The sequence below is a fragment of the Gallinula chloropus genome (genome assembly GCF_964237585.1).
Source record: "Gallinula chloropus genome assembly, chromosome: 5".
NCBI classification, from domain to species: domain Eukaryota; kingdom Metazoa; phylum Chordata; class Aves; order Gruiformes; family Rallidae; genus Gallinula; species Gallinula chloropus.
The window spans coordinates 64,386,688-64,393,997 of NC_140090.1; positions in this window are offsets into that span (position 1 = coordinate 64,386,688).

Consider the following 7,310-nt stretch of genomic DNA (forward strand, 5'->3'; position numbering starts at 1 on the left):
TTAGGTCGCAAGTTTATTAACCTTTTCATCTGGCACCGACTGACAATAACTTGCACTAAGCAGATGGTGATTTGTCCTTCATCCACTTCACCTGGTGGAGGTCTGCCATCAGGTCTGCACCCCTGATTCTCTACACCAATTAGAGGGTCCCTCAGTACCTTCCTTTTTTGCATTTTCTAGGGAAAGGGGGGTGTCTTTTTCAGTGTGGAAACACCAGAAATCCCAATAATCCTTTCCAGTTTCTGTACAAACTACCTTTTTCTAATGTCATTGCAACTTCAGTTTGGCTATGCTATGAAGGATTATATGTACTGGACACAACATGAAAAGACAAACACAAGTAACTGGTTTGTTGTCCTTTTCAATGATAAGCAAGTGCCCAGCTAATGAGCTCAGTATTTACTATGGGGATTAACTGAGTCAAGTAATACATCACCCTTTTGCCACCAGGCCAGAAGTGCCTCACTCAGGCCCACTAAGGACCTTATATAGATGTGCAGAGTCCTGCAAGTAGCATATTCACAGCACTGCCCATGTCTTCCATGTCTTGAGTACCAACAATCAATCATTCAGATCCTCTGAAACACCTACAGCTTCAAATTGAGTAATAATTCAAGGCTTTGTCCACCTTTTAAGATTCTGTGGCTCCCCCGGACTCAATGCCATCATTCGTGTATCTGTTTAATCCTTTAACAAGTTCCCAAGTTCTACACACACACATCTTTATCCATGTGGTTTCTCCTTCGTCAATTCATGACATTTTTTCCTCAGTTGATAAAGAACAGTAAATTCCTTCACTAAGGACACACAATGTTAATAAAATATGTTAGAAAATAACAGGAGGATCTGCTATTGATCAGGAATCTGAGTCTAGTCCCACAAAAACATGTGAAGCAGCAGAAGTGGAGAAGTTTTACACACAATGAATCTCATTTACAAGTTATTTTTTAAATAGTGCAAATATTTTTTCTGTTAAAATATGAATTAAAATCATTGCTGTCATCAAAATGCAAACAATAAATATGGGAAAAGTTATTATATTTCCTGTCATTTACCAATCACTTCTGTGGCCTTAAAATGTTAATATAAAATGGAAAGTTTAGATATAAATATTACTGTACTGAGAATTTAGTTATCGCAGTCAAGATCTGACACTTTGAAACATGAACCGCTTACAACTCTGAAAAGATAACAGTAACCTGGGGCTACATACTAATGTTATTTGTAAACCTGGTATATTCCCTCCATTTTACCTGTTATCAAACTCTCCCTTCAAAGAATCATTATCACATATAAATTCAGTACATGAGCAGGAAAACTTACACTATTTGAAAGCTAGATGAGTTCCCAAACATGAGGGGACAGTGAGTAGGCAATTGATTGCAGACCACTTGCAAGACACCCAACCACATATTCACAACAGCACTGCAGTGACACAATGGGATGTTTCGTGCCCTGATTCCAATTTTGTCCTACTACACCTGTGAAAGTTACTTTCCGAGATGCTACACTGACCAAAGGGCACTGTGTTTGTCTAAGTTAGTTGCTCCAAACCTTCAGAAGTTAATGCCTTGGCCAGCCAGCCACTGGCCAAGATTTACAGCAGGATGAGGCTTTCAGACATAGTTCACACATCACAGCATGCCAACCGCACTCCACACACTGCCTGGAGCACCATCTATGTCTCCCAGCAACATCTCTCTCTCTGCACTAGGAGCCAATGTAAAACCATGTCTTTAAGGGACTTAAGTGGCACACTGACGTATATTTCAATAAACTGCAATTGCACCTTGCCATAAAAAAAACTATTACCTTGCCAAAGTTCAAAATTACTCTGAACCAACTCATATAATGAGTAACAAGAACACCTCCGCTTTCTCATCTTGTTTGTTTTTCCTCACAGCATTTTTCTCGTGTGAGCACCCAAGTCTCCTCCCACTCCCCTCTCTCCCACTGTCCCATATTAGCTCTAATTTTAGCCATAATAGTGAGAAAACAACAAAAACCTGCAATAAAAATATTTCTGACCACTAAAATGTCTGATGGTATGTTAGAGGCACTTATATCCCTACAGCTTATCTTCTGTTAACCCAAGATAATGCTTTTATTCACATTATGCTAAGCCACAGTAGTCCTCTTCAAAACATTACTTGAGAAATAACTTATACATTATTCCTTAGCTGTCATAACTGTAACAAGACTAAGTCTGGAACATCACTGTATGCTTCCAATAAAAATGAAAATCTAAACTGTATGTGATCAAGAGTTCAGTCATTTGTCAATCTATGTATTTACACTTTACCTCTAGTAAAGCAAAGAAAAACATTTCAAATGGTGAAGACTAATATTATTAGATTACTGCACTACTCTTGTACTTTCTCAGAACACATTTTCCTTGTATTCCATTCCTGAACCATTCATACCATTCATTCAGGAATCATTACATTTAGTCTCTTATTATTTTTACTTTGTGTTTTGAGCATCTGCTATTTCATCTGCATATTATCATCATGCCTAATAGAGGATGCAAGAGAAACAAATGGGGTGGGGTTTTTTGCTTAGACAGTAGCTGAAAATGACATATTTCTCAAGAACATTGTTCAAGGATCCCCCAAAATATATAAAATAATTTCTACGTTGCTACTACTACTGTTCTAGCATTTCTAGATTTTAAGCACTGTGACACAGAAAACATCACTACTCAAAGACAGCAAATGTTGATTTGCTGAGCAAATGTTACTACATTCAATTTTTGCCTATGATGGCTTTATCAGTCACATCATTCTCCAGGAGATATCTGACTCATTCAAGCCATGAAGTAATCTCTAAGATATTGGCCCGTGCCAGAACTAAATGTGCAAGCAACAACTCACCACACAGCCACGAGTTACTTTTTCACAGTGTTGCAAGCTATTTACTAAGTTAACTACTGATATAATCAATTTTAAGTGACCATTTTCATTTAAATGTTTTAATGTTCTAAAACTCTTGTAGGCATCATTGCAATTCACATTATATATACCAGCAATTCAGTCTTAATTAATAGATAAATAGGATAGAAATACACCTAGAGTCACAACTGGGAGGTTTTTTTGCAACATATCTTCTAAGATAAATGGAACCAGACACTGAGAAAAACGTATGTTCACAGCAGCTTCCACGTACCTTAAGCTCCACTTAACCTATCTGGAGTAGAAACACACCTGAAGGTCAACACTTTATGTCTCCATATACTATTATGACACATTTAGGTAATCCTTTCTTTGAGGATCTTTGAAACAGTTGCAATGAACATCTGCATCCTTGCTGAGCAAATACAGATTTATTTGCTTTTCTCAGTTATCTTTCAGAGCCTCCATGAAAATTATTAAGTATTTCTGACTATTTGCGAGTCCTCTTTAGAACCTGCGGCTTGTAATTGTGTGTCTGGACTTCACGCTTTCTTTTGGTATAAAAGATAATCTTCAGCAAGTGTTCAATGCAGTCATCATAAAACAATTCACTCCTGGGTAGTACAGTCAAACTCCTTGCTTCAACCATAGTAAGACTTTGGAATTCTAAACATGACAATCTGCTCCCTCAATAAGATGGGACTTCATCCCAGATTTTTAGTCTAGTTCAGTCTTCACAATATTAATGGGGATAAAAATGTGTGGAAAAAGCTAATTCTGAACTTACTTAATGTAAACTTCCTTGTTCAAAGACTGGTACATTTCTTAAAAGTTCTAGTACTTGCAGCTGAATAGATGGAATGCATTTTTCACACAGGGAAGCTGGTAAAATTAATGGACAAGTATTTCAAAGGATCTTTAATGTCAACGTATTCAGTAGCTAAAGGTACACTGAACAAAAACAACACAAGGTAAGCAAGAATTACCTCTTGGTTACTTCTAGAAGTAATGAATTCTGAGTAGTCGTGATGTCTGAGAAAATGACAGTCACAACTGAAGCTTTTCTTACAGTTGGTGAATTACTAAGGGCTTTCTCCTGTATGGATTCTCCTCTAATGTGTGAGCTTCTCAGACAAACTAGTTGACTGCCAGAATGTTTTACAGAACTTCTCTTCTGTACCTGAGTAGCATTTGCAGGAAATTTGAGATCTGCACTTTTGTAATAAACCTCACTGTTACAAGCCAAGTTCAAAGTTGGAAGAAAAGACGTACAAACGCACAGTGTGACTTTGCAAAGTCGTTCCATAAGAAACCAAGCTTAAAAAATGCAGTCATAATTTGGAAAAGGACACTTCCTTCTCTGGAACACCCTTTTTTATTTTGACATAAGTAGCAATGTATGCCAGAAACTCTGCTAGTATCCAAACAACACTGCTTCATTAAAATCTGAAAATGCTACTAGGGAACATTTTGAGGTTTTTTTTACCTTAAATTAGATACATATGTATGTACGTTTGAATATTCATATGCCTCAATAATAACATATGATGTTAAAAATGAGTGCTACACAGATAGACTACACTTTTCTCAGCTGAGCAGAAAGATTAGTTTGCATCCATTTGATTCTGCATCCCTGCTGCTAACACATTGCTTAAGATACTTGGCTCAAAAAGGTCCTAAAAGGGAGGAGGCATAAACATAGGCCTGATGAATATCCTAAGACTGAGTAGAAGAGAAGCAAGAGCACTGGAGAGGGAAGCATCCAGTGACACTCTAAGAACCCAACCACAAAAGGACTGTAACAGATAATGAGCTGGTGAACGCATGTTGAAACATTCAAGGTTACTTCTGCTGTAATGTTTAAAGAAGATGAAACTAATGTCTTCTGTAATGTACGTGGACATGATAACAACAAACCGATGCTGCAACTAGCACAACGATATGCAATGTTAACCCAGGACAGGATCATCGCAGATTCCGTCAGAGGGAGCGTCAGGGCCCTGTCCTCCCGCTGCTCTCTCCTGCCGCTCCCTGACAAGGGAGATCATTGGCTTCACCATCAGCCACAACCATGTTCTCACCACTAATGATAAAAAGAAGTTGAGGAAATTTAATGATTGAGCAACACCCGAACAGCACAATGAATACAGACTTTTGCGTGTCGCCAGGGAGGCCAAGAGCAGGCACAAGGAGGTTACTCTGAAACACTGAATCAAACGCTATCAGGCCAGTACTGAGGCAGCAAACTGAAAGATAAGGAGCAGCCCAAGGCCTTGTAATCAGGCTTCTCTTGGGCAAGATGAAAACACTGACTTCATGCCACTGAGGGGGGAAAACATGTAAACTAGATGCAGGAGGCTCACCTGCAAGACTGATCATTCAACAACAACCTTAGCAGACAACTGAGCGCGTTGAGGTAATAACTGGCACGAGGAAAGATCCCTGATGGAATGCAAAGCAGCAATGAAACTAATGGTCTGTGCAATCTACACAGTTTTGAACCAAACAGCAGCTACTACCAACAGTGCTCTGTGTACAATAAAAACACATGTTAATGTTTCAAAACAATGTAAAAACAAAAAACTGCTTCAAGACAGTTTGTAAGGGAATGCCTATCAGTGGCTTGCCACAACTGGTCGAATTCATTGATGACAGATAGAAAAAGGTTTTAAATGATAACTCACTGTATCATCACCAGCACCAGCACTCACAAGGTGCAATAAGCAGTCTGAAGCTCTCCAGTCTCCCAACTAGTATCCTGCACACCTTACAGAATTCTTTGTTTAAATAAGTTTCTAATGTTGGTGGTATTGCTTTCCCCTATGTCATTTTCTGGTTGTTAAGAAAGCAACAAGGAAGCAGCAGGTCACGTGTAAGGACTGAGGAGGAAAAAAACCCCAAGTATGTATAGATCTAGAGTAAAGTTCATTGATAACAGCGGATGACCTATTAAGAAACGATATAAAATCAGCATACGTAAATGAAAGCAGACTAACCTGTCTTTCAGATTTCAAATTAAATATTGTTCATCTGTCTTCTTAGGTATGCTACTGCCACACCTCAAAACAGTTTAACCTTCTGCTCCTTCCGATCTTTTTAATTTGTCTTTTTTCCAAATCACTTGGCATTCCGCAAGTTCTAGGGTTTTGGTTGAGGGTTTTTTAAAACCAGCAGTCATCTTATTCTAACTTATTTTGCGAACTGTTAAGTACCTCCTTAAATCTGCGCTTTTCTTCCTGTTAATTTAGCAGGCACTCTGTCACACTCCGACCCACGATATATTCAAAACATCGTTTCATTGACTTCCAAAACTATCTAAAATTATCTAGTCTCTACTTTTTTTCCATTTTTGCCTACTACTGATCTTTCAATCTGTAGAATGAAATTTAGTTTAGGAAAGGCAATCTCTACCTTCAAAACCAAAACCTACTGTAGACTTCTCATGGTATTTGACAAACTTAGAACAGATCCTCAGAGTAATCTGAGAACAGGTTAAATTAGAAACAGACAGCACACTCACCATGCTACGGTCTTCATGGACTCTGTATAGTTTTCTGGCAGTATTAACTATTCATTAGTACTGGCTGGTTTTATTTAAGCTGTTATAAAAGCATAAGCAGCTATGGAAATAATAACACTAATAGTACTATAATGTTTCAACATATCTTCAAAAATAAAATGTATGCATTTCATCACTTACTTTACATATGACCTCTCTGAAAAATGAAAACTATGCCTACTACAGAAAATATGCCATAACTATAAAGAAAAAGGCAACTCAGTTGTACATTATGTAACTGTATAATAGTTGTATATAATTGCCTATATAATATAGGCATAATTATTGCCTATAGTAACCAGAAAAACCAAAACACTTGGTTTTCATGGCCCACTCACCAGAAGACATTACACTGCAACCTCTATATAGTCATTGGTACAGTTAACGTAAGAAGAACGTGCAAGAGGTATTATTACTATACTACTTTTAAACTCAATATTCTGATTTTTAATGCTTTAGATTTCAGTATTTTACAAACATTAATTATTTTAAAAACATACTAGTACATATAAAAATAAGCCTAAATTTTACTGATAATTTCCTTCATAGCCTAATATTCTTAACTTTATTTTATACAGTCCCACATAATTCAATGGATTAAGTCTTTCAGCATTCAGATAACCTGACAAAGTCCTGCATGGGAAAGAACTAGGTACTGGAAGTGCCTACACCTGAACACACAATAAATAATGCAATACTGGATGACAACATCATCTATGCTCTTTTAATTATACATTTATATGTACATAAAATATTTTTTTTTAAATGAAGCAAGCAGATATTTAGATTTAGTAGAAAAAGTAACTGAGACAAGCCACAAACACACACAAAATATTACTGTAGAGATGGGATTGTTTTGT